At 37.4% G+C, this 24,891-nt stretch overlaps 1 pseudogene; it reads left to right on the forward strand.

Moving 5' to 3' along the window:
• LOC149210020 (receptor-like protein kinase FERONIA) overlaps positions 1–18,968 on the forward strand; it is a 90,878-nt pseudogene extending 71,910 nt beyond the window's left edge.
• The last annotated feature ends 5,923 nt before the right edge of the window (positions 18,969–24,891 follow it).

The following is a 24,891-nucleotide window of genomic DNA, read 5'->3' on the forward strand; positions in this document are numbered from 1 at the left end:
GGAGAAACTCGATGTTTTTCAATTTTAGAGAGTCTGAAGAAACTTAAGAAGACTCCAGGGTTGACCTTTTTCGTAAATTTGTGTCTCTCAAGCCCGAAAAAGTATAAAATAATGCTTGAGAGAACCGCTTGATCTTTTACAACCAAGGAGTACTTTTCGTCATTAGTGCCCTTGACCCGAAAAAGTAAAAAAAAACGATCAATGACACATCATTTTATAACCAGTATCAAATTTGAAACGACAAAAATCTGACAATCTTTTCATGTTTTTACGGTTGGAAAAGAGTTGTAAGCGGACCGTCTTTTAATTTTGTTTTAACGAGTTTAAAAGAAACACTCGGCAATCTTTTCATGTTTTAGGAGTCAGAAAAGAGCTTAAAGATGACTCTACATGTTTTTCTGTCGAAAATGGTAGATTTTGCCTGAATAATCCTTTATTCTGCACAAAAACACAAACATTACTCATACCTGTTTGAAATGAATAAAAACGTCGCAAAATACCTTTTCAAAGTGAAACATAAACAAATTTGTGATTTATTTACTCAAAAAACTTATAAAAAGGGCCTTTGTCAAATCATTTTTACCGTTTGAGTTTGGGTGAGAAAATAGTGCTTTTGCTTAGAAAACTTCCCGTGAAGATTGCGGAAAATCCAACTGTCGGAATCGAGCGTCGTCTTCTCCAGGTAATCCACATCATCCTACTCTTCATTTTTAACTGTTTAATTTTTTGTTTTAGTCCTTTAATTCATTTTTGGGAGGGTTTTTAGGGGCAAAACTCGCGCGCGGGGGCCCGCAGGTTTACCATTGCGGACCCGCGGACCCCGACTTTTTCTCAATTATTAAAAAGATCGGGGTCCGCACCTTCCGTATAGACAAAGTGCAGTCCCATGCACTGTGTCTAACCCGGAGGGTGCGTACCCCGCCGCAAGGGTTTTGAACCAAAAAATTCTCAAAAAAGGACCAATCAAAATATTTTCTAGCAATTTAATTAATCTTTATACTTGATGCAGAGAGTACATCATGCTAGATTGGCGTGAATGAGGGCATGAGGACGTGGATGATGTCGCATAGAATCATCAACCTTCACTTGATGCTTTGAGGGCATGCGAACTGTACGAATTCTAGGCCATTCCTGGCATGAGGGCTCAGGTGGATTTCTTATAGTGGCTAGTTGACAGATGGAGCATACAGGACCAGTGCTTCTTCATCGGCGGCCACCAGCTTGAAATCGAGCCGGCGGACATATATTTCTTGACTGGTTTGCCTAAGAGAGGCGAAGACTTGACTCTACACGGGACTAGGTCAGGTCCCCAGTCTGTCAATAGCCTCTAGCTAGAGTACTGCAATAGCCAGGCTAGAGACAAAGGGATAGACATAAAGACCATATCTCGTCTTGAACTCATGGTGATTGCGTTTACTGTCACCAGACTTTGCGGAGCTGCAGAATTACATATTGCCACTGGACCCCAGATGTGTATGGCATTTGATTGCTTTCGAGGCACCATCTTCAATTGGTGCGATGCCGTGTTGGCCAATGTCAAAGGCCAACTGACTAGGGCCAAGAAAAGACGACTAAAGACCATTGGTTATGGGGCTTTGGTCATGAGTTTTTTCCTGGAGAGGGTTCCTATGCTGATCCCACAACACCTTACTGTTGGAGCTGGGCTTCCTCGAGAGCCCAAACTGATGCGATGGGTCGCAGTCATGGCCCGTCACCCGGACGAGAGGACAAAGGTTGCTTGATTCAAACCTGAGTATTTCCAATGGCTGGAAAACCATGTCTTTTCCATTCAGGACCGCCCTTACGCTGGGATAGATTTTCGTGGTGACCCAGACATGGTCCTTCCCCCAGGAGAGCAATGGGACGAGTCAGGTAAAATCCTTTCCAACATTTTTCCTATTTTAATTTTTTTTTATTTTTCCATCGTCTCAAAACTGATATTAAAAATTTTAAAATGCAGATGTGGGTCCACAACGACCAGCCGCTCTCTGGCCTTTCGAGAGGAGGCAACCAGTTGCACCCGCGCAAGACCCACAGGACGAATCAGCAGAGGTTTTGGCCGAGTTGGAGGGTCATCTCGAGCACTTGACAGGAGATATTCCTGAGACCACTATAGAAGACATTCCTCGTCGACTTCAGTGCTATGTGATTGGAGTCCCGGGACTTTTTAGGAGGTTCCTTTGCAAGGTGGTCCGTACAGTAGTTTCTTATAGAGATCATCACTAGTGATAGGATGATCGCCTATTGTGGGCACATTTGACATTTTTGTTTTTTGTACTTATCATTTTTGTTGATCATAAGGTGTTTTTCAACCTATGATCGAGGACGATGTATTTTTTGACACACTCCTATATATATATCACTATTACCGGCTTATCTTGTAAATCATGTTATGGAATGATTTTAAATTCACATGTATGATTATTTCAAATGTCTATTTAACATTCGAGAAGCAATTGCATCTGCTAATGTATTTAAAGACCTTGGAATATGCTGATATTCAATGTAATCAAACTCACATTCCAAGAGACACACTCTCAAAAATAATCTTAATAACACTGGATTTCTAATGGCATACACTCTATTAAGCTGTAATACAAGGAGTTCAGAATCTAACCTCACTATCAAACTCTGAATCCCAAATGAAATAGATTGAGACAATAACTCAATAACTGCACTGTACTCGGCAATGTTGTTTGTTGTTTGACCGAGGCTTACCCCATGAATAGATACTAACTCGTCAGAGGGCGAATAGATAACCCAAGCTGTGGAAGAGATGTTCCATGTATTACGACAAGCGCCATCAGCGAAACCAATGTATGTTTGGAGAGGCATCGACATCTGCAATATCAAGAGTAAAACCAAGATAAGCACACTATTTAAACTAAAACACACCAGCTAGAAAGAAAAAAATATCCTAACTAAAAAAATCTCCATGCCCATTCTTTTAAGAATAATACCTCTTCAAGTAAAGGCCATTTCCGGGTTTACCAAAAGAGTCCCCATCAAAGTCTACCAATTCATAAGCCCCTTTGGCTAACTTTCGCTTGACAACATAGGGACCATGCCACATAGGAACGAATTTTCCAGCGCCTAATTTATCATTAGCTTGATCATAAACTAAGACTAGATCTCCTTCTGAAAAATTTCGAGGGGTCACATTTCGACCATACTGAGCTTTTATCCGTTTTCCGTGAGTCTCGATCGCCAATGCAGCATCACATCGATTCTCATCTAATTGAGCCAAGTATAACAAACACTTTTCCTCTTCGGAAGTGGCTGGAAGTAACTCGATGGCCATTTGTAGTGATGGGATTTCGCATTCAATGGGTAACAAAGCTTCCAAACCATAGACTAGTTGGAAAGGAGTGAACCCTGTTGATGTTTTTACTGAAGTTCGGTACGCCCAAAGCGCTGAAAATAGCATGTTGTGCCAATTCGACCGATGAATCCCAATGATTCGTCAGATCATGATCACTAAAACTTTGTTGATGGACTCAACCAGGCCATTCGCTTGTGGATAATAAGGGGTTGAACTATCGTGACGTAAACCAAGATGGCTTGTAAGTTTGGTCATCATAACGTTTCGAAAATGACGCCCATGATCAGTGATTATCACTTGCAGGACACCAAACCTAGCAATTATATGATTCAACACGAAAATTGCAGTTGTTTTGCCGTCTGCCTTGAATGTAGGCATCACCTTGGCCCACTTAGTAAAATAATCTATCACAAGGATGATATACGCATGCCCCCCGGCCGAGTGAGGGTTACATGTAATAAAATCGATACCCCATTTGGCAAAAGGACCAATGGGAATTATAGGCTGGAGAGGAGTAGGTAGAGCGTGCATCTTACGATAAAAAATCTGGTAGTTGTGGCATTTTCGGACCGCCGTAATACAATCTTTAAATAAGGACAACCAGAAGTAGCCAGTGCGCAATATCTTTTGGGCTGTGGCATAGCCAGACATATGACCGCCACACGCTCCAGAGTGAAAGTCATTTAGAACCCTTTCATCTTCCTTGTGAGTTAAGAAACGTCGAAAAACAGAGTCCGCCCCATGGCGATAAAGAGTATCTCCAATAATTATGAATTGTTGGGACTGGAATCGAATTTTCCGACGTTCTGAACTTAAAATTTCCGACCGAAAGGATTGGGTCTGGAGATAAACGATGATATTCCCATACCACAGACCTAAAGTGCTGAATAGAAACAAGGATTCGTCCGCAATTTTGTCCCCAATGGAGTCGTCATTTTGTCACATGGAATAAGTCGATCTTGCGGACAAGATAGACCTTCCTAGAATCTAAAGAAGACCTAATTACAAGCAAACCAACCAGACACTATCTTTCTCTAAAAATGTTTTAGTAAACAATAGCAAACAAGTGTTTTTAGGGCCTACCTTAAGTCCAACGCTAGCTTGTGGATGCCCTCGCTCCTTCGATCCAAATGAGCTCCTTTTCGCGTATCTGCAAACACAAACAAGGCAAACAAATTAAATAGCACCTGAAAAGCCAATTGCATAAAACATATTTAACATGAATGTCAAGGAGTCCATGAAACAAATAACATAAGATACTTGTTGAGAAAAATGAGTTTGATTGTATTAATTCAAAAGAAGAAGAACCTTACAACCTTTTCCTTGACGCTATACAACCTCCTCCCAGGGTCCAGCAAGAAGTCTCCTCTACTTTGACAAGTTTCACTCACTCCCCAATGAAACCAAAAAGGTATGTGATCTCTCCTCTTTAGGTTTAACTAGGAAGTCTTGATTTCACCAGCATTTACCCTCAAAAATGTTCAGCTTATAACCTCCCTAGCAACCAGTCGAATGCCTGTATTTATAGTGCAATGGAGGGAAGTTACTAGGTCCTCCTTCAAAGGGATAAATCCCTCCTTCAAAGGGATAGCTCCTCTCATCGAGGGATTAGCTCCTTCTCTTTTGGGATGCATGAACCACCTCAGAGCGAACAATCCATGTCAAAATTCCTTCTAGAAACCTCTAGAATTAACCCAAAGTGAGTTTTTTAAGATAAAACTTGCGCCTTTTGACTTTCACAGGGGTCCGCACCTACACCATTAGGGATAGAGCAGTCAGGTCCACAGTTTTTGTACAGAGAAGGTGCAGGACCGTAGGTTACCATGAGAGAAAGTGTGGAACTAGAGTTACATTGATTTTTAATGTCATTCTCTAATTTCTAAAGCTTGATTTGAAGCGCTGAGGTCTGAGACTTGCTTAGGAGGATAGTACAAGTAATGATAGACCCATACTGACTGCAAATAATCATGATTACTATATTTTTGTGTAACAATAATGTATTCGCTTCATGTGCCAAAAAGCTGATAATTTGTAACTCGTCATGCTGCCATCAATAACTAAATGACTCCCTCAAGTGGAGTGTCCTCATTTTCTAGGAATGAACACTTGGAACATGTCAGGAATAGGTTTTAAGGGAGAGAGTGCACAACTAGTAACTTCCACTACATCAGTGCTTCCCTTGTACCTGAGTGATGCATCCTATTTACTACTAAGGAAAACCCCATTGGTGTGTTCTTACCCTCATTCATGTTGTAATGAGTGTTTAAATATGGCCGCAAGTGGTGTTCCCTTAAGAATGCTAATACATTAACCACAAATTTTCGTTATCATGTTGATAGATATTCATTCAAAAGGTGTAAATAAAAAAATATATATATATATATATATATATATATATATATATATATATATATATATATATATATATATATATATATATATATGTATATATATATATATCCTCAGACAAGTGTTGATACATAGGCTTTCTCTCAACTGTGAATTTCTTTTGTTGTTTGACTATGTGATTTTTGTGTATGGCTCTATTTACATTGGTAAAAAATGTGTAGTGTTCTCTTCCTATATGTTGTTTCTAAAATGTTTGCACAATTGAAATTTGTGCTCAAACGGGAGCAGAAACTTCTCTTTTACAATCAAAGTCATGAAAACAGTTGAAAGTAAAGAGTTGACATATCAGTTTCATCTTTGAATGCAGAAAATTGAAGATGAGTCAATGCCCAATTTTGACAATGGATGAATGCCATGCACACTATGAGAGAATAGCTGATGAGAAGACCTTGCTTAAAATATGCATGTCCATGTAATGATTGTCGTGGTCAGAGGATGAGAAAGAGAAGTGTGATTTTTCAACATATGCTAAAATATGGGCATACTTCTATAAGCCCTTTCCCTTAACATTTTTATCCAGATAGGATATAATGGAATAACATGAGAGATATAGAGGAAATTTACATAGATGAGGAGGCAACAAAGACAAATGAAAAGGTAGGAACCTTTGACGAAGGGATTGAAGTTGATAGAATGTTGAATGAGGGTTTCAATGACGAATGGCAGAAGTTGATGGAGGATGCTTTAAAACCAGTATATGATACTATTGTGGCCAGCAACAACCCCCCTTCTTATTTAGTGTTATCCCTAATACTAAATAAATGGGGACCCTTTGTTAAAAATCTAAAAAATCAAAGTATTGTTTAAATTTCCTTTTTGAATAAAATTTACCATCATAAACTGAGGAAACCCCCTTGGAAAATCCAAAAAAGCTAAGTTTTATGATAAGGTAAAATAAAATCTTTCCTAAGGAAATATATCATCGCATAAGATAGCGGGATACCACCTTACAAGCACAATTCCAACATTTGCGAGATCACGATATGCGATAATGAACAAATATCGCATCGCATTCAGCATAAATTACATTAAAAACACTTATTTTTGCCAATATGCGATAACGCTGATCGCAAGGTCACATCTCGCAGGAAACAGGTTAACGAAGATTGTCATGCACAACATTTCTGCGATTTGCGATATTGCGATATTGTGATTTCGTGATACAATGATATAGCGATGATGCGATGTCACGAGTAATCAATTTTGCGATGTTATGATATTTTGATTTTGCGATATTACGATATTGTGATGTTACGATATTGCGATTTTGCGATGTCGCGATCTGCGATGTTCCGAAACAAGTTGCAAAATAGCTTCATCATAGATCTTTCGGCTGCGTTATTCAAGAAAAGTATTTTCCCTAAAGCTGACACATAGTTATGCGCTTTAATGCTAATAAATGATGTAGTTTCCAGTTATAATGGATTATGGGTGCATGCTTATTGAAAGAATCATTTCACGTAAGGTGGTATGCTTGATACATCTGTAGTATTTAAAACTTTTCCCATCACCCTTCTTGTCATTCATTTTCGCTTCACTCATGAATTGCAGGAACGAAGGATAGAGCCCAATACAAAGCATTACGCAGGTTGAAATGGGAAAGAAAGGCAAAGCCCCGAGCTCAGAAGAAAAGGAAATGGCGCCCTTATATACAGAGATGGCCTATAATAGAGACGCGTGAATAGCTACGTGGGAAGGCATGTATAATCTGCTCGAAGAGGAAAATCCCAGGGTAATGGAAGTATTTGTTAGCGCGGGCTCAAATGGTTCTTCAGAAGCGTCCCTTTCAGAGCTAGCCTACTCATTCTTACATCGGATAGCAGCAAGGCCAAAAATCCTCCCATATACAGACATGGTGAAGTGGATACTGGACAGTGCAGAAATTAGAAACAAATAGTTTAAGACTCAATGTCAAGAGTTTACAGAAGTATTATGTTTACAAATATTAAACTTGATATCTATTTGAAGGAAAAAGCGCAAAAAGCGCAAAAGGCGAAAAACGCATCAAGGAAACCCGGATCGAGAAACAGAGGCAGTTTCCGATGCGCGATTAGCACCTAGCTGAGAAAAATTTCTATAAAAGGAAATCTGCTAGTTGCCCAACCACATGCAAGTCCCAAAAATAGCAAGAATGTAAAACTACAGGCAGATTGGAAACAGAGAGCTCAAGAAAAGGCACAATCAATCCAAGGGTTAACCAGGTTGAACTGGGATTATTACAGGGCTTACTTGGTTAAGACACATAGCCAATGGATGACTGTTAAGTGTATCATCAATTCGGTCGGAAAGATGGTGCCAGCGCTTGTGGACTCTATTTACTTAGCTCAGCTAAAAGCAGAAGTCAGCCAGCTGACTCTACTTAAACAGATGCTACATGCGTGCGATTTCAAGGACAAAATACAGAAGTAGTTTAATGTTATATTTAATTTTAGCTTCAATTTTGTTTTATTTTCCTGAAAAGAGGACGATCATTTACACTGCATCGTACATTTTTGTAATAATTTATTTTTAGAATTAGTTTAGTAGTATTTAAACCCTTCTCATGCATTTAGAGAAGGGTCCTGAAATTTATCAAAAACTTATCCCCAAAACATGCACTTCTGTACCCTCTGAGGAGGTTTTGATGAATGAATGGAACAAGATTTATTAATGTTTGCATTTGATATCTGCTACTGATGTTGCACTTTTGTACTCTTAATGGATATTTGATCAAGGAGAAATAAATCGCGATCACTTGAAGCTAATGAGTAGGACTAGTTATAAACGGTATTTCTATCTCTTAACTATTTCTGCCTTGTGTTAAAGTGATGTCCAGTTCAATTATTTATATATTAATGTATGAATTCGTGAGATATCATTTGGCACTTTTGTACGGCGATAGATATTTATTTATGCTTAGTGTATGAGTAGCTCATTATGCGATATGTTTTTCACGACTGTTTCGTCTAACATCTTATACGAAGTGGTTCATCTTCATTGAATTTTTTTCTCATAATAGTTGAATGATGTTTATTACCAGTTGTTATTTGAAATCATTTTAGATCGCATAGAAGAAAATTCACACCCCGGGTTATTGTAGATTTACATATTTCTATCATTAGAATATAGTTTCTTTATTATTAGATTAGAATTAGAGTAGAAGTATTCCATTTAGAAATTGTTAGAAATAGAAATATTAGATCTTTCTCACACACACACACAAATTGGGAAACTGGTCCCATATCCCCAGTCGAATCCACTATACCAAATGGAAAAGGAGCTGACAACCAAGGTCCGGACCGGACGGGTATCCCCATCATTGTAGACCTGATTTTCGGGGCTTCAACAGGTACCTGTAATTTAATTCATTTAACAATAGTCCTTTTAATTATTAACTTGCCAGTGGTTCATGGTTGGACAAATGAGAGTGTTGAAGAGTTATTGGCATTTTTACAACGGGTCTTACCACCTGACTCCACATTTCCAACAAGACGAAGAACATGTAAAGTGAAAATCACTAAGATAGGCTTAGGGTATGAAAACATCGACACATGTGTGAATGGTTGTGTATTATTTCGCAAAAATCTTGGAAGTGAGATTGAATTTCTAAAATGTAAAGAAGGGAGGTATAGACTAGCGTTGAAATCAAATTCACCTCCAATAAGGGTTGTTCACCGCTTTCCATTAATCCATGGTTACTTCGAATGTACAAATGTCGATACATTACCTATCTAATGCAATGGCATGCCCAAAATAAGAGTACTGGTGGAAAACAATGATCTGTTTATCATCTAACATTTGAAAGGAATTTGACAACAAATCGCCTGATTTTTCCCAGGATCCTCGCAATATAAGCTTAGGTTTAGCTCTAGATGGGGTGAACCCTTTCTCAGATCAAAGAAGCAAATGGTAAATTTGGCCTCTATTCTTAGTAAATTATAACTTTCCTCCATGGTTATCAACCATGACATTTTTCTTGATATTGTCATTGATTATAACAGGGGAAAAAAGTGTGACTTCAGATACAATTAATATTTATTTAGGGCCATTATTTGACAAGCTAGTGGAATTGTTGAACGGAATTGAAGCAATTCAAATTTTAGGGGATGGCAATTCAATTCAATTCACTTTAAGAGCTTCTTTATTGTTTACAGTCCAAGATCTTCCTGCATATGGCACTTTGACTGATCTCAATGTTCATGGATACCATGGATGTCTGTCTTGCATCTTTAAGGGTTTTGTGAGGCACTCGAGTAGTTTTCACTAGTGTATTTACTGTTTACATCATGCTTACCTCAAAATGGAGCCTCTATATCATCGACAAAAGTCACGTTTCAATGGTAAGGAAGAGAATCGTGAAGAACCACTAGAAATAACAAGTGATTACATTATTTAGAATGGAGAAAAAGGAATGAAATTTATTTAAAATGGTGGCATTTTTGGTATTAAAAATGATCCACTTAGTGATAGTGGTGTAAAAAGAGTGTGCATATTCTATAAATTGCCATACTTTAAGCATATAACCATTAGGCATACTGTTGACTAAATGCATACTAAGGAAAACATAGCTTTTTCTATTATAGAAACTCTTTTTGGTGCATATCATATAGTGTCATCACACCTACACCTCCAAGAACTAAAGATTCGTCAAAATCTTTTGGTTGAAAAATATGGTAATGGAAAGTACATAAAACTTATTGATGATTATGTGTGGACAAAGGATAAACATGCACAATTCTTAAAGTTGATGTCTCAGACTCGATTTCCTACTTGATATGTAAGTGGTAATATTAGAAAACAAATCAACAATAATAGCTTAATAAGCCTAAAGACCCATGACTATCATGTCATAACTAAGGATAGTTTACCTATTGTAGTGAAATCAAGTTTGGAAAAGGGACCATTATTGGCAATTATATGGTTGGGCCTAATATTAAAAAGAATGAGTTTGCATGTGCTAGATCCTTCAAACTTTGATAATTTGAGAGGAGAGGTTGTTGAAGTCCTCTTCTTATTGGAACTAGAATTTCCACCAGCAATATTTAATATTTCTATGCATCTTCTTATACATATATAACATGAACTAGAGCATTGTGACCCAATAAGAACACGATGGATGTATCCTATAGAACGATAAATGAAAGTTCTGAAAAAAGTTTGTTCGTAATGAGGAAAAACCATAAGGTAGCATTTGTGAGGGATATTTAATGCAAGAGGCCATAGGATTTTGCACACAATATATGAAGGATTTTATCAATGTCAATCGGCATGTATGAGATGATGACAACGACTAGAGAATTCAAGGTGAAGTATTAGAAGGAAATGGATGTCGCTTCTAGATATCAAATGAGGGAAGAATTTCCATACATGCCTATGTTCTTAAAAACACATCATCATTCGATAAGTGGCATAGGTAAGATATTATTTACTTGATAATTTATTTATTTAATATAATTTAATAGTTAAATTATTATTAGTATTATTGTTCATATTCTATTAAGAAAAGACAAAGAAGAGATTCAAACATGGATGCATCCATCTCAAAAGTGTAAACTTCAAGATTTAAATATTGGAGATCATTCTTTCCCAAAATTTGATGATGGGATTGTTGATGCAATTAATGATGCACAACAAGAGGGCCAGGATATGATGAAGGAGGAAATTGACCTTTCACTACCTCCAAGTATATGGGATTCTTCTTTCAGTGGGATGTGGGCCTATGGTACTCAGATAAAAGTGGAAGGAAGGGACACAGGAAAGGAAAGTTGTGATTGTATTATTAGTGTTAAACTTCATCACAACACTGAAAATAACTTGTATGTTGGATTAATACAAGAAATTATTCAAGTTGATTATGGTGAAACTAGTTGTATATTATTAAAATGTAAATGGATCAAGCCATATGCAATACAATGTGATGAGTATGGATTTGAATGTTCAAATACACACCAAATTTTACTGAACACCAATGAACCATATGTTTCCCCAATTCAAATTAACCAGTCATTTTTAATTAACAATGTAACAAGCTCGTGATGGTCATATGTCGTTCAAATAGAGCCTCATTCAAAAAGGAAATTCATGGAATATGTTGATATAATGGTTGATGGACAATGTAATAGTTTACAAGAAACATTGGACGAATAAACTGAACATGGCGATAAAGTATTTGAAGATGAAACTTTGATTCCCAATGAAGATACTGAGATAGAAAACATAATGCATGGTTAAGAAAATATAATGTATGACGACAATGAAGAAAATCAAGCAGATGTATACACAAGTGATCAGGATTGTGATCTTGATGACCATGCAAATGATCACAATGATGATTTATCACCTTGACTCTATGACATAATTTTTCACTATGCAAATGCATTTTATTGTTTTAGCCATGGGATAGCCAAATTGTTGTACTAAACTCTGTGTGAATTTTATTAGTCACTTTTCTCTTTGTGTGAATTTTGACTCCTTATAGTAATTCTATTGTCACATGAAGTGATTAAATTTATCTTAAAGAGGGTTACTAGATCCATGAATGAAATTTCTTACATGAAGTTATGCTAACTTCAATATTTATTCTAACTTTTATTGTTGTTTTTTTTCCTTAGGAAAATCTTATAATTTTTTATTTTAAGGGTTGGATTATGAAGGTCAACTTGTAAACCTAGAAGCTTGTAATGTTATTTTATTTGTCAAATTGGGGAATGCGTATCTATTTATTGAGGGATATTTTATTTTTAGCTTGCAAGCCTCAAAGCTCAATGTAAGACTCTGTTTACTAAGGGATCAAAGTCTTAATATGGTTCGGGAGCTCTTCACCTAAGCTATATGGTACTGGAACTAGTACACATATAATAGATTCAATAATGTTACAATGGTTAGGACAACCAATCTGCATTCCGAATTGCAATATGCTATGTTTCTATTATGTGATAAATTTATGCAAATGTTGCAAAAAAATGACATTTAAAAAAATAAAAACTATGCATGATTTTAAAATTTTCCTATATTTTAATTGAATATCCATTACTTCTAGATAGGGTGTTGATATTGATAGAGTGTCCCTTCTACCAACATATTAGCAACATAGTTCAAAGGAAATAACCAGAATAAGAATTAGCAGAATATCCTCTAGTTCATGTCTCATTTTTATTTCTATTTCAACTACCATAGATTAATAGTTTTTTATGAGGGATTACAATCCAATTTGGGATTAACATTTAATTTATAAATATTCAAATTCAAGGTTATTTAAGTGGAAATACTAACTTCCACAGTTTCAGAGGGTTCACCATAGATATGAGGTGCTAGAATTACTCGAATTCATTATAACAGGTCTGCACTAATTTTATGATCATATAATAGGAACAACTCTCATTTTGGTTATTTTTTGAAGTTACCATGATGTTGATTCATTCTCATTATCAATATAAGGTTAATTCATTTTAATTGATCATAATACATGATTGTAGAATAAATATATTTTATAGTTGTTGTTTGTCCATGCACTAATATTTTTTCTTTAAATGTGAAATGTAGGACATTAATACTATGAAGAAGGGGTTGAAACATAAAAATTATCTCAGCAATGATGAAAATCTAATAGAATATGAGTGTGTTCTTAAATAATGCAAAACAAAAAATGAAAAATATTTTTTATCTCTTGGTTTCGCGAATAAGTAAGTAGTTACTCCTTACCGCTTTTCACTTCTATGCATATTTAATGAAAGTTGTATATAATATATTTTATGATGTAGACCATATATTTTTTAAATTATAAGTTGATAAGATTTTTTTTTTATAGGGGAAACTTGGATTCCACAGAAAATGAGAAGAAACAAAAAGAAACCAAAGAAATATCACTGCAAACTCATAGAAGCAAACACCTTGGTAGTTCAATACATGGATATGAATCTGACGAAACTAATGATCAACTTCTTGATATATTAAATTATCATGTCCAAGCTGTTTGTGAAAAAATGGCATATTCTAGAGAAGCAAAGTTGCAAGAACATTATATAAACTTAAAGAAAAGATTTGAAGGCGCATTTAAGGAGATTTGTGTGCTACCTAGTGCCACACCTATTATGGAAAAGGACCAACTAGTTCATCCTTCTACCACAAAAAGCACACCAATTACATATCCTCCAATCAAGGTGCTAGGAACAATTGCAAATTCTTTATCCACCAACATGAGTGGGTTTTCATCACATACTCTTGGTTTTTAAGATGTATCAACTTTTGTCAAAAGGAAAAGAATTGGTCAAAGTCTGTATAAGTCCATAGAAAGGGAAGCCAAAGAAATAAATTTAGAAGGGAATTAGATGTACTTAATTGAGGCAAAAAATGGTGATCTTATTGGACCAAATGCGTCTAGGTGGGCCACAGAGTTGGGCACAAGAATAATGTTTCATTTGGATGTTACCAAATCTAACTTTCTAGATCAAGATCCAAGAAATGTTGATCAAGTGATCCAACAAATAGAAAATGTTTTTGAGATTATTTCGGGAAGGATTTCCTTTAAATATTACAAGCACATAATGAGAATCTTGATGAATTACTTTAGGCATAAATGCAGAAAATTAATCTTGGATGGAAATGATAGGGAGAGTAGTTGGACTCCCAAGAAATGGGAAGATTTGAAGGAAAGTATGTGTGCTGAAGAGTATTTCGCAAAGATTATAAGAGTGAATAAAGCAAGAGAGCATGTGAATGATATTTTTTGGGTCGAGGTGTGTTGCAAGAAAAACAACACCTACTTGTAAGTATACAATTTTTTTGTTAAATATTGTACATTGTGTTATGTATTTTGATTTTTATCAATATCCAACTAATTGTGCGTTGAAAATGATTTGTAGGTTGGAGGAACTAATAGAGAACTAGTGGTGAGTAAAATGGCTCAGTATATGGCAGACTTAGAAAATTCAAAACATAATTCTATGTCAAAAAAATCAATAGAATGTTCTTTTCCATGTAAGAGTAGACATAGAGGAGCTTCATCTACTGTTGAAAACCATAGTGACGATTATATTCATACAACGAAATGTATAAATGATTTGGCAAAGACAATGTCAACCATAGCCTCCTCCACTAAACCTCTTGTTTTTGCATGGAAAAAAAAGGAATTTAACATTTATTTAGATGAGGTAAACTAATTATAATTCCCTTAAAACTAGTGGTTCACTTGAATTTGTAATATGTTTATGTGTTGGTTACACTTCCCTTCTCTCATGAAGCCTTCTTTTATTGGCAATGTCTATCAATCACAGAAATAAAATGTAAATCTCGGCGGTGCAAGAATGCTAAATGACTCAAACAAGGGCCATGAACATTTGAAGGTATCTACTAATTCAATAAAATTTTGTGTAGATATCTACAAAACCTATATGCTTCTATTTTACTGTTATTCATATTTTAATGTTTTAATATTATATTTAATGTTTTCTACTTTGTTATTGTGTTCTAATGTAATATTTGATTTGTGCATAATGAAATCATATATAGGATGTTAAAGGAACAATTGTTACCTCGAAACTTCTAAAATATGACAAAATTGATGCACTTGAACATTCCCAATATGTTCCAAATATTGTTGGTATTTCAGATATTAACAAAGTGATGTACACTATTATATTACTTCAATTAGTATGTGGGTTTTTGCAATTTATTTGTAGTTATTTTTGTCCTAATATCTATGTATAATTTTTTGTTTTTATTGTGCCCATTAACTCCAGTAGGGAATGACCTACTTTAGCTAGGTGATACAGTGAGCATATTAAATACATATGACGGTGCTATTGTTTGCGTTGGACAAATTCAGTCACTTTCTATCACCCATGGAGTGCCAGTTGGTCTTGAAGATGAAAATGTAAATGCCATTAATGTCACAAGTAACATCCCCCTTCTATATGAAGATAAAATAGATGGATGTGTTCGTTTGAAGGAGCAAGAAAAGAGTTTCACTTAGTGGCTGAGGAAGTATATGGAAAAGTCATTGATCTATATGGTCTTCTTGTTCTTTTCATAAACCTTTTTTAGATGTTGCTATTGTTGTTTTTAAGAGTATTGGTTAGTGTCGGATTGTTGTCATGAAATAGTACTAGATCAATGATCGTTTTTATGAATTTGTGAATAATCAGTTGCAAATAGAATTATATATTTTAGTACCTGCCTTTTTATATATTGTAGTGCTTGATATATATTAACTTGATGTAATTTTCCTTTATAACATAGACATTTTATTTATGCTTTTAGTAAAAAAAATCATTGAAAATTAACATGATTGAGCTACCTATGGTTGTACTTTTCCTTTAAACAAGTTGTCATTCTTGATATTTTATCATTTCTTTAAAAGATATGTTCAAAATGGATGCTAAGACAATACGTTTTCAATCCTCGCATGTCCTTTTGATGACGTAAATATTCATAGTTTTCTTTTGAAGTGTGAATATATTATCTAGTACTTGGTTTAAACTACAAGAATTTTTCTCTGTAATGAAAAAAAATACTTAGAAGATTTTGTTTCCCAAACAATGACAGACTATGTTGCTCCAAGAAAAATTAGTTTTAAAGTACTCAAGTAAATAAGTTATTTCTTTGATTGTATAATTTAATGAGATATAAGAGAATATGAAAAATGTGGTTGTTGTGAGCTCATCTAGATACAAAAACATATCTACATATAAAACAATGTCACTGTGAGATGTATGCCAAGGGCAGGTTGGGTAATTGTAATTAGATATGCCACAGGCTATCTGGCATTATGGAATTGTAGCTTTGTGAAGTGCTAACATTAGTCAGCCATTGGTCATGGCTACCTGGAATGATACTTTGTTTAGTGAAGGTGAGACTGAGAATGAGAACGGATTTGGGAAGAGAAGGGTTTGTATCATAGGAGTAGGGATGAGAAGTCTAAATATGAATAACATAGTATATGAAGCAAAACCAGGAATATGAGGTGCCTTGAGAGAAATATTTTCTTCAACAAAGCTACAGACCCCTTACATTTCCTTTGAATTCACTGATTTTGAATTTCAAAGACATGTAACTATTCAATTACCCTCTCACTCTGAGGTATTAGACTACTTCCACATCTATGAAAAACATTTTCGATTGCCTGAATACATTCAGTTCAATTGGAAGGTGGTGGTGATTTGATATAGAGAAAATTATTATGAAAAGTGTTCAGCTCATGCTGGATTATGGGGTAAGAATCGAAGCCCATATGCAAACAGTGCAGTTTAGGAAGTGGTTGTGTAGAAAGGCAATGCAGAATCCATATAGGTACATAATGAAAATAATTTAGAACATGGTTTCTCCATGTTATGCATGATATTATTTTTAAATTTCAATAACACTATCCCTTTTGATTGGTATTGACTATCTTATGTTTGATGGGGATGTCAATCATTGTGAGATGGGAAATGTAGGAATTTGTGTTCCTTGGGACTTTTCCTCCATGCAAGATCAATAGATGTCCTCTTGGGAACAAAATACCTGAGTCGAATGAATTGGTGCACCAAGGGCATTGGCAAGAAGCATTTGACCACCTATTGGAAAGAAATAATTTTCTTCCATTCACTGGACATGTATGCCCTACCCCTTGTGAAGGTGCATGTGTGCTAGGAATCATTGAAAATGTAGTAGAAAGTATCGAATGTGCCATCATTGTTAAAGATTTTGAAGAAGGTTGGATGGTTCCACATCCACCTGAGAAGAGGACGGGGTATGTTTCTCCCATTTACAGTTCTTAATTCCATTATTATGATTCTTTTCATTTTGAAAATAAATTGTCGGTTGTCTATTATGTGGTGAACTAGATATTGATATGGATTGGTCATTGGGCACAGGAAGAAAGTTGTTGTAGTGGGTAATGGGCCAGCTTGTTTGGTTGTTGTTGATCAACTTGAAAAATTTGGGCACTCTATCATTGTTTTTGAATGTGCTGATCAAATTGCAGGTATGATGATGCTGCCTAATGACATGTTGTTTTCATGGTAGATGGTGTTAATTTTGTTCTGAATGAAAATGTTGCGGTTGACTCTCTTTTCTCTGTGTAGAAGATTGGCGCCAAAAATGATGCTCTGCTTTGGGCATGTGGTGCAACAAAACTAAGGTACACTTCTATATTTGATTTCAATTAAAGGCCATGTTGTTTTGACATGCACTTTGGAATTGTTAAATTTAATAATTTTCAAATTAGATACTTTTGACTACAAATACCTTAATTGACTTGGTACTTGGAGGGATTCATCCACTAGAAGTTATTCACGTTCTCTGCTGCTTTGTTTGTCAACATCGTAGTGGGTAAGCTTGTGACAAGCACCTTGGATGGTTTCCCCTACCACTTTATGGTGTTAAATCACACACCATTGGGAGAAACATTTCAACTACTTATGGAAGTAGTGGTACCATGAGCTATGTGTCATCTGCACCTTCCATTTTTTGCAAACATTTTACCTTTGCAGAGATACAAGAGGCTACCAAAAACTATGATGAGTCACAGATTCTTGGTGTTGGTGGTTTTGGGAAAGCTTATGAAGGAGAGATTGACAATGGTGGTGTGAAGGTTGCAGTTAAAAGAGGAATCCCACTAGAAGAACATCGTATCAATGAAATCCAATCAGAAATAGAGATTCCTTTTAAGCTGAGGCATCACCATTTGGTGTCTCTTATTGGTTACTATGAATAAAATTGCATATTGATTTTATTTTATGATTACATGGCTAAGGGACCACTGCGAGGGCACTTGTATGGTAAGAGAAAATTTTCATGGAAGAAAAGATTAGAAATATGTATTGGGGCTTCCCTAGGTCTTCATTATATTCACACAGGGGTTGCTCAAACCATCATACGTTTTGATGTCAAGAGCACAAATATACTTCTTGTTGAAAACTTAGTTGTAAAATTTTTAGATTTTCGATTATCAAAAATGGGCCCAACTCTTAACCATACTCATGTTATCACTTTCATCAAAGGTAGCTTTGGATACCTGGACCGAGAATATTATCATAGGTAGCATCTCACTGAAAAGTCAAATGTTTATTCATTTGGTGTTGTGTTGTTTGAGGTGTTGTGTGCTCGACCTGCTATTAATCCTTCTCTTCCTAGAGAACAAGTAAGCATTGCTGAATGGGCACTGCATTACCAGAGAAAGGGAATTCTGGAACAAATTATAGATCCTTATTTGAAAGGTAAAATAAATCTCGAGTCCCTTGAGAAGTATGGAAAAGTGTTTTACGGAGCAAGGGGTTGAATGGTTGGTTATGGGAATGTGATTTGGAACCTAGAAATTTCTTTGCAACTCCAAGAAACTACAATAGAGAATAAACTGGTTGATGACAGCACAAATAAATTTGTGGAAATCTTCTCTGACTACAACTCAAACCACATAGAAACTTATGTTGTTGATGGGCCCAACACTGTGACAAGCACTGAAGGCCATAGTTTGGCAAGTGAGGATTTGGATGATGTAACCACAAGTGCTGCTTTTTCCCAACTGGTGAATCCACAAGGGAGGTAATTGAATTGGCATGTAGTACTTTCATGTTTCTAGATTGGTTGTAGTACATGCAGTTGGCGAATTGCACAAAACATGGCATCAATAGTCAGGTAATTGAAAATTTCAGTGCTTTATCAAATATCTAATTTAATATCATATTCATGGCCATCATTGTTAAAGCCATATTGAATGTGCCATCATTGTTAAAGCTTTTGAAGAAGGTTGGATGGTTCCACATCCACCTGAGAAGAGGATAGGGTATGTGTCTCTCATTTATAATTCTTAATTCCATTCTTATCACAATTATCATTTTGAAAATAAATTGTTTGTTGTCTAGGATATTGTGAACTAGATCTTGATATGGATTGGTCATTGGGTGCAGGAAGAAAGTTGCTATAGTGGGCAGTGGGCTAGCTGGTTTGGCTGTTGCTGATCAACTTAATAAATCTGGGCACTCTATCACTGTTTATGAATGTGTTGATCAAATTGGAGGTTTGATGATGTATGGAGTTCCCAATATGGAAATAACTAAACTTGATGTTGTCCAATGACGTGTTGTTCTTATGGCAGAGGAAGTTCTTAATTTTCTTGTGAATGCAAATGTTGCAGTTGACACTTTCTCCTCTATGGAGAAGCCTAGTGCTGAAAATGATGCTCTACTTTGGCCATGTGGTGCAACAAAACCAAGTTGCACTTGTGATCTGAAAATCACTGATGAGTGATCTCAGTTAAGTAATTAATGAATGAAGGTATTATAGACTCATGTGTTGGTGTGTGTCTATGTTATCTTAGGCAACATATTGATCAGATTATAGAATACATAGACACTGGAAAATGGAAAAAAGTATGAAAAACACAGTAAGCAAATACAATAACACAAAAAATTAATAAGGAGTTCACCTAATCCTCCTGGGCTACGTCTCTGGTCCAGCTTTCAATGGTGGCCTTATTTTATTATGTCTTTAAAGCAGATTTTTTACAGTGAGGAGCTCAATTTGAGTCTCCTAAAATAGATAATTCTTAGTAGGGTGGTTCTTGGATTCCCCAAGCCATTAGAGTGCACAGACTCTTCCTTACCGAGCCTCGACCTCACTGGTCTTAATGGGATGAATCCAATCTGGTACTCAGTGCCCGACAGATATCCTCATAGGGACAACTTGAACCTCTCAAGCCTAGTTCTGTCTGCTCGATGATGCCTTAACTCTACAGGTCAGCTCGACTCTCGGTTTTCTGCTTCTTGCTTCACTGTCTCTTTCTCCCTTTCTCACGATCTTCGCTTCGCTCTCACTTCTTCTCCGTGTCTCTGCCTTCGTCTGTTCTCTGTTTGTTCATGGCTTAAAGCCAATCCATCTCATGGCTGTTCACTTCCTCTTCTGCCCCTTCGGATGGCATACTATTGTTCACTTGGAATTCCCTGCATTTGCATCATCGCCACTGTGTAACATCTCACAGGGAAGTGGCCACTTTTCCTCTCACGAACTAGACTAGCTCATCCTCAAACGGTTCAGTATTTCAGTTATTCTATGTAATGATTCATCCACCAACTCAACGGTCAAATCGAACTTTAGACTTTTATATGCCGCAGCTTATTTCTCCCTCCAGATCTAGTCATTCATTGGGCGCAATCTCCACCATTAGATCTCGAGCCCCCAGATCCTACAACATCACTCTTATCATACGGTTGACTTGCTCGAATATTAGCCCATGATGAGAAGTGGTTTTCTCTCTCATCCGCTGGAGACACGTCTGTTAGCTACCTATACCAATAGGTTTCATATTTCATGATTTGCAAAGAAAGGTCCAAATATGCTCTGCTTTGGTGATACAAAGATCCCATATTTCCAAGAGAAAACAATGTGTATACATAGCTTGAGGTTGACTAAATTTTGATGGGTGGTCCAACAGCCTAATCTGGATCATACCATATTCCAATTTTCTGTTGTAAAATCGAGAAAGAAGTCTGTCCAAACTGTTTAACCTTGGCAGACAAGTAGCTTAGGTAGAGAAGTAAGGTTCCCAACTTCTTAATCTCGGACCTTGGAAGCAATAAGGGTAGTTCTAGATAGAAAATCAAAAGAAAAAGCCAAAGAAAAGAAAAGGCACATAAGGGTCTGCAAGTCTAAGTGCACCCTCCAGGAAGTAACAAAAAATGCTAGGAAATAGATGGGTAAGTAAATGGGGTTGCAGAAATCTCATTCCTTTCAAGTGAGTGTTTGATAACATGTTTGCAAAGGAATATCAGTGGATTGAGAAGGTTCTCTTCTCCATCATGTTGCAGCAAAACAAAGGAGCATGTCTAACTTCCCATTTTCCCCTTTCACATTCATTTACTAACATCCCTTCATCAGTACAGATTCATGGAAGAATTTAAGGTTTTATGTTGGTTCTTGCCCCTGTAAAAGCCACATTTCTTGTCTAAAATTCTTTTCATTTTGATCTACTCCCTAATCTAAGTTTTTTCATATAAACTTAGTGATACCACTCCTCATTCACTTTTCTCACTCATATTAACCCCTAACTTCTTATTATCTAAATCCCTTATGTTTCCCTTCCCCCTACTACTATAACACCATGGTGTATAAATCCCCAGCATTGTATAAATATTCTCCCTCTTAGCACTATAGCTAAATAAGTTTGTTGAGGGAGACATTGGTCCACCAGGGACCAGGGTCAACCCTGTCATGGCATTGCTCTAGCCTCTGGTTGGAGTAATAACCTCCCCCTAAGCACTCACCTCACCTCTGCTCAAGAATTCCACAAAAACCCCTTCCCTCTGCTTAAAATCCACTTTTTAACCCTTCTTCCCCCCTCAAATTAACCCTTGCCCCGAAAAACCCACAAAAAACCCTTAAACCTAAATTTCTCCGCCCAAAATATTAATTTGAATATTTTAATATGCCGGTAGGACCCCCCCAACATGCACGATTCGTCGGGAGGCCCGCCAGCCGTCCATCATCTGCCACCCCCGATCCAACGGTGGGCGGGTATTTTCAGATTTTTATCTGCCGATCTTTAGCGTCCGGGGAACGGTGGTTTTCCGCCTCGTACATGGGACGCGTGGCAGGTGGCGGGGTTGTTCGGAGCCCCCCTCCCCGATACCGCCTTTGCCCAAAGGTGGTGCGGGGAAACCGCTTACCACCATCCCCGTTACCACCTCCCCCTTATGTCATCCATGCATCATCATGACGTAGCACCATCTCCCGCCCCCGCGCCGCGTGGCCCTCCACGTAGCCCTGTCACCTTATCCACCCGCCACCGTGTCCGACCACGCTGGCCTACACCTCAGCAGCCACGTCGCCCTCCATACCCGGGCCCGCCATGACGTCATGCTGATGTCATCGGCGGAAAGGCGCCAATTACAAATTTTTTCCGAATTCGTCGTTAAAAGTCACGGTTTGGGCCGTTTTATGTCATTTTCGAGTGAAAAAGACATAGCCGTTGCCGCTGGTTCACTGCCAAATCGCCTCCGGACCTCCAAATTCAAACTTGCGACCGTGCCAAATCATCAACTTAGCTGCATTCAGCCTTCACAGTTCAGCCCGCAAGCTTTCTAAGCGATTTTATACAGGTATTCACCAGAATTCTCCCATTTCGCCCATGCATACCATTTCTCTGCAAATTCACCATTATAACACCTGTCAAGTTCCACAATTAAGCATTATGTGCTACTTAAATGAGAGCTAAAGGAACCTGCATGGAACCAGCACTATAATTCGACATTGAAACAGTCAATTCGCGGACCAAAATTGTAAATTTGTCCTCCAGGTGCCCAGCATTGTTCTCTTTTTCCGGTTGTAGACCAGCTGCAGCTTCTTACCAGAGTAAATCTCACATACCCTCTGCAATTTACCCCTAGCAATTCACAATCCCTGTGAATTTACCAAAAACTGCAGAAACAAGCCTACCTTTTCTACTGAGAAAAACATTTCAAACATTGTCTGCAATAAGCATGTCACTCAAATCTTTGAGCAACCTTGCAAACCATTGTAATCACCTCTGTTAAATTCAAACTGCATAATGGCTGCTCCTGCACCATCAGCCCTCAGTGTTGCTCCATTAAATCCACCAAATAAAGACCTGGAGTCCTTACCTCTTGCTGACAAGGACTACCTCATTGAAGACTTTGTGGGTAACAGGGACTTCTTGCAGACCTTCAGGCAGTTAAGAGATGACTATCTGAATGGCAAGGACACATATGGGATATGGGAATCAAATCTTCCATACTACTGTCTCCCCTCTATCAATATTTTTCCGGAGATTATTCGCCTATGTTCCGAGAACTATGATGTGCAGCAAAGAGCTATTAAGTCTCCATCTGGGAGCATCCTCTTTCACATCAATCCTGAAACCATCAATAAGATGCTCCACTTTGATCAGACAGAGTTGCTGTTCCCATTTTCCGTGAATTATCTGCTAGACAATGGTGCCAACATGACCAGTGAAGAGATCCAAAGAATCACCAAGACATTTATGAGGCCTGAGTGCCAGCCCACAGGGCCACCTCCCTACCTGGATGTCTTTTTCACTGATATAGGCAAGCTTTTGTTGGACATGATTGCCTATGTGTTGGGGTACAGAACCAGTGAGCATGTGGATGCAACAATGCTGGTATTGTTAGCTGCTTACAGCCCAGGCCAGCCCCCTGCCCGCAAGTACAACTTTGCTAAGTTCATAGCTAACAAGATCCATGATCAGTTGAGCAAAGTGAACAGACAGGGTGTCTTCAAGTACTCGGCCTATATCTATCACCTTTTCATGTACTATCAGTCTGAGGCTTTTCCATGCTACATCAAAAAGCTGGATTATAGAGGGGAAAGAAGATCTGTTATCTTCTGGACCTCTGTCTATCACAAAGTCTCAAATTCACCCTATTCCTATTGTGAATTTGTTGACCAATTTGTATACCCAGTCTCTTGCCTATTGATGAGGTCCCCTCCTCCCAGAATATCAACTGAGATACAGAAAGCTCTGCAGCTTTCCAAAAAATACAAAATAGGTGATTGGTACCTATATGAGAATCATACAGTCATCAGAGTCTATGGCTGTGAGCTCTGTCCATACAGGCTCCCAAAATATGTCCCTATGAGGTTATTTGCCTTGGAGTATTACAGGCAGTTGATTCAGTCCGACCTCACCCACTTCCACAGCTCCAAAAAGAAGGCCCACCTCAAGTTCAAACACCAGTTGGGCCCCTTCATCATGAACAAGAAAAAAGGATGGGAAGATACCGACCTAATCCTCAAAGATAAATACAAGCTGTCATATAGTTTTCGGTGGGTCCCTTATGACCCTCAAGGCTTCATTACTGCTAGAAGAACCAAGTACATGCTTCTAGGTTATAGGCATTGTCAATACCCACACATTGAAAGATATGCCAACCAGCAAGAATGGCAGCAGGGTACTCTAGTTGAAAAACTAATTGAAGAAGAGACAATGCTAAAGAATGTTAAGGAGCTTGAAAAAACTATTGACCTAGACTCTGTGCAGCAGGTACCTTTCAAACGGCCTTATTCAGCAGGAGAAGGGACCTCGGCCTCAAGGACTGCACCAGTCACACAGGCACCTTCCACAGCAGCACCAGCTACAGACAAAGGCAAATGGATAATGGGTGCAGAAGAAGAAACAGTGAAAGAAAATTCTGCCCCTTCAAAGGAGCAGGAGCAAGAGCCCCAACAAG

This window comes from Pinus tabuliformis, chromosome 1_2 (assembly GCF_031772625.1).
Source record: "Pinus tabuliformis cultivar Carrire ecotype Pingquan chromosome 1_2, CPIR1, whole genome shotgun sequence".
Taxonomy (NCBI): Eukaryota; Viridiplantae; Streptophyta; class Pinopsida; order Pinales; family Pinaceae; genus Pinus; species Pinus tabuliformis.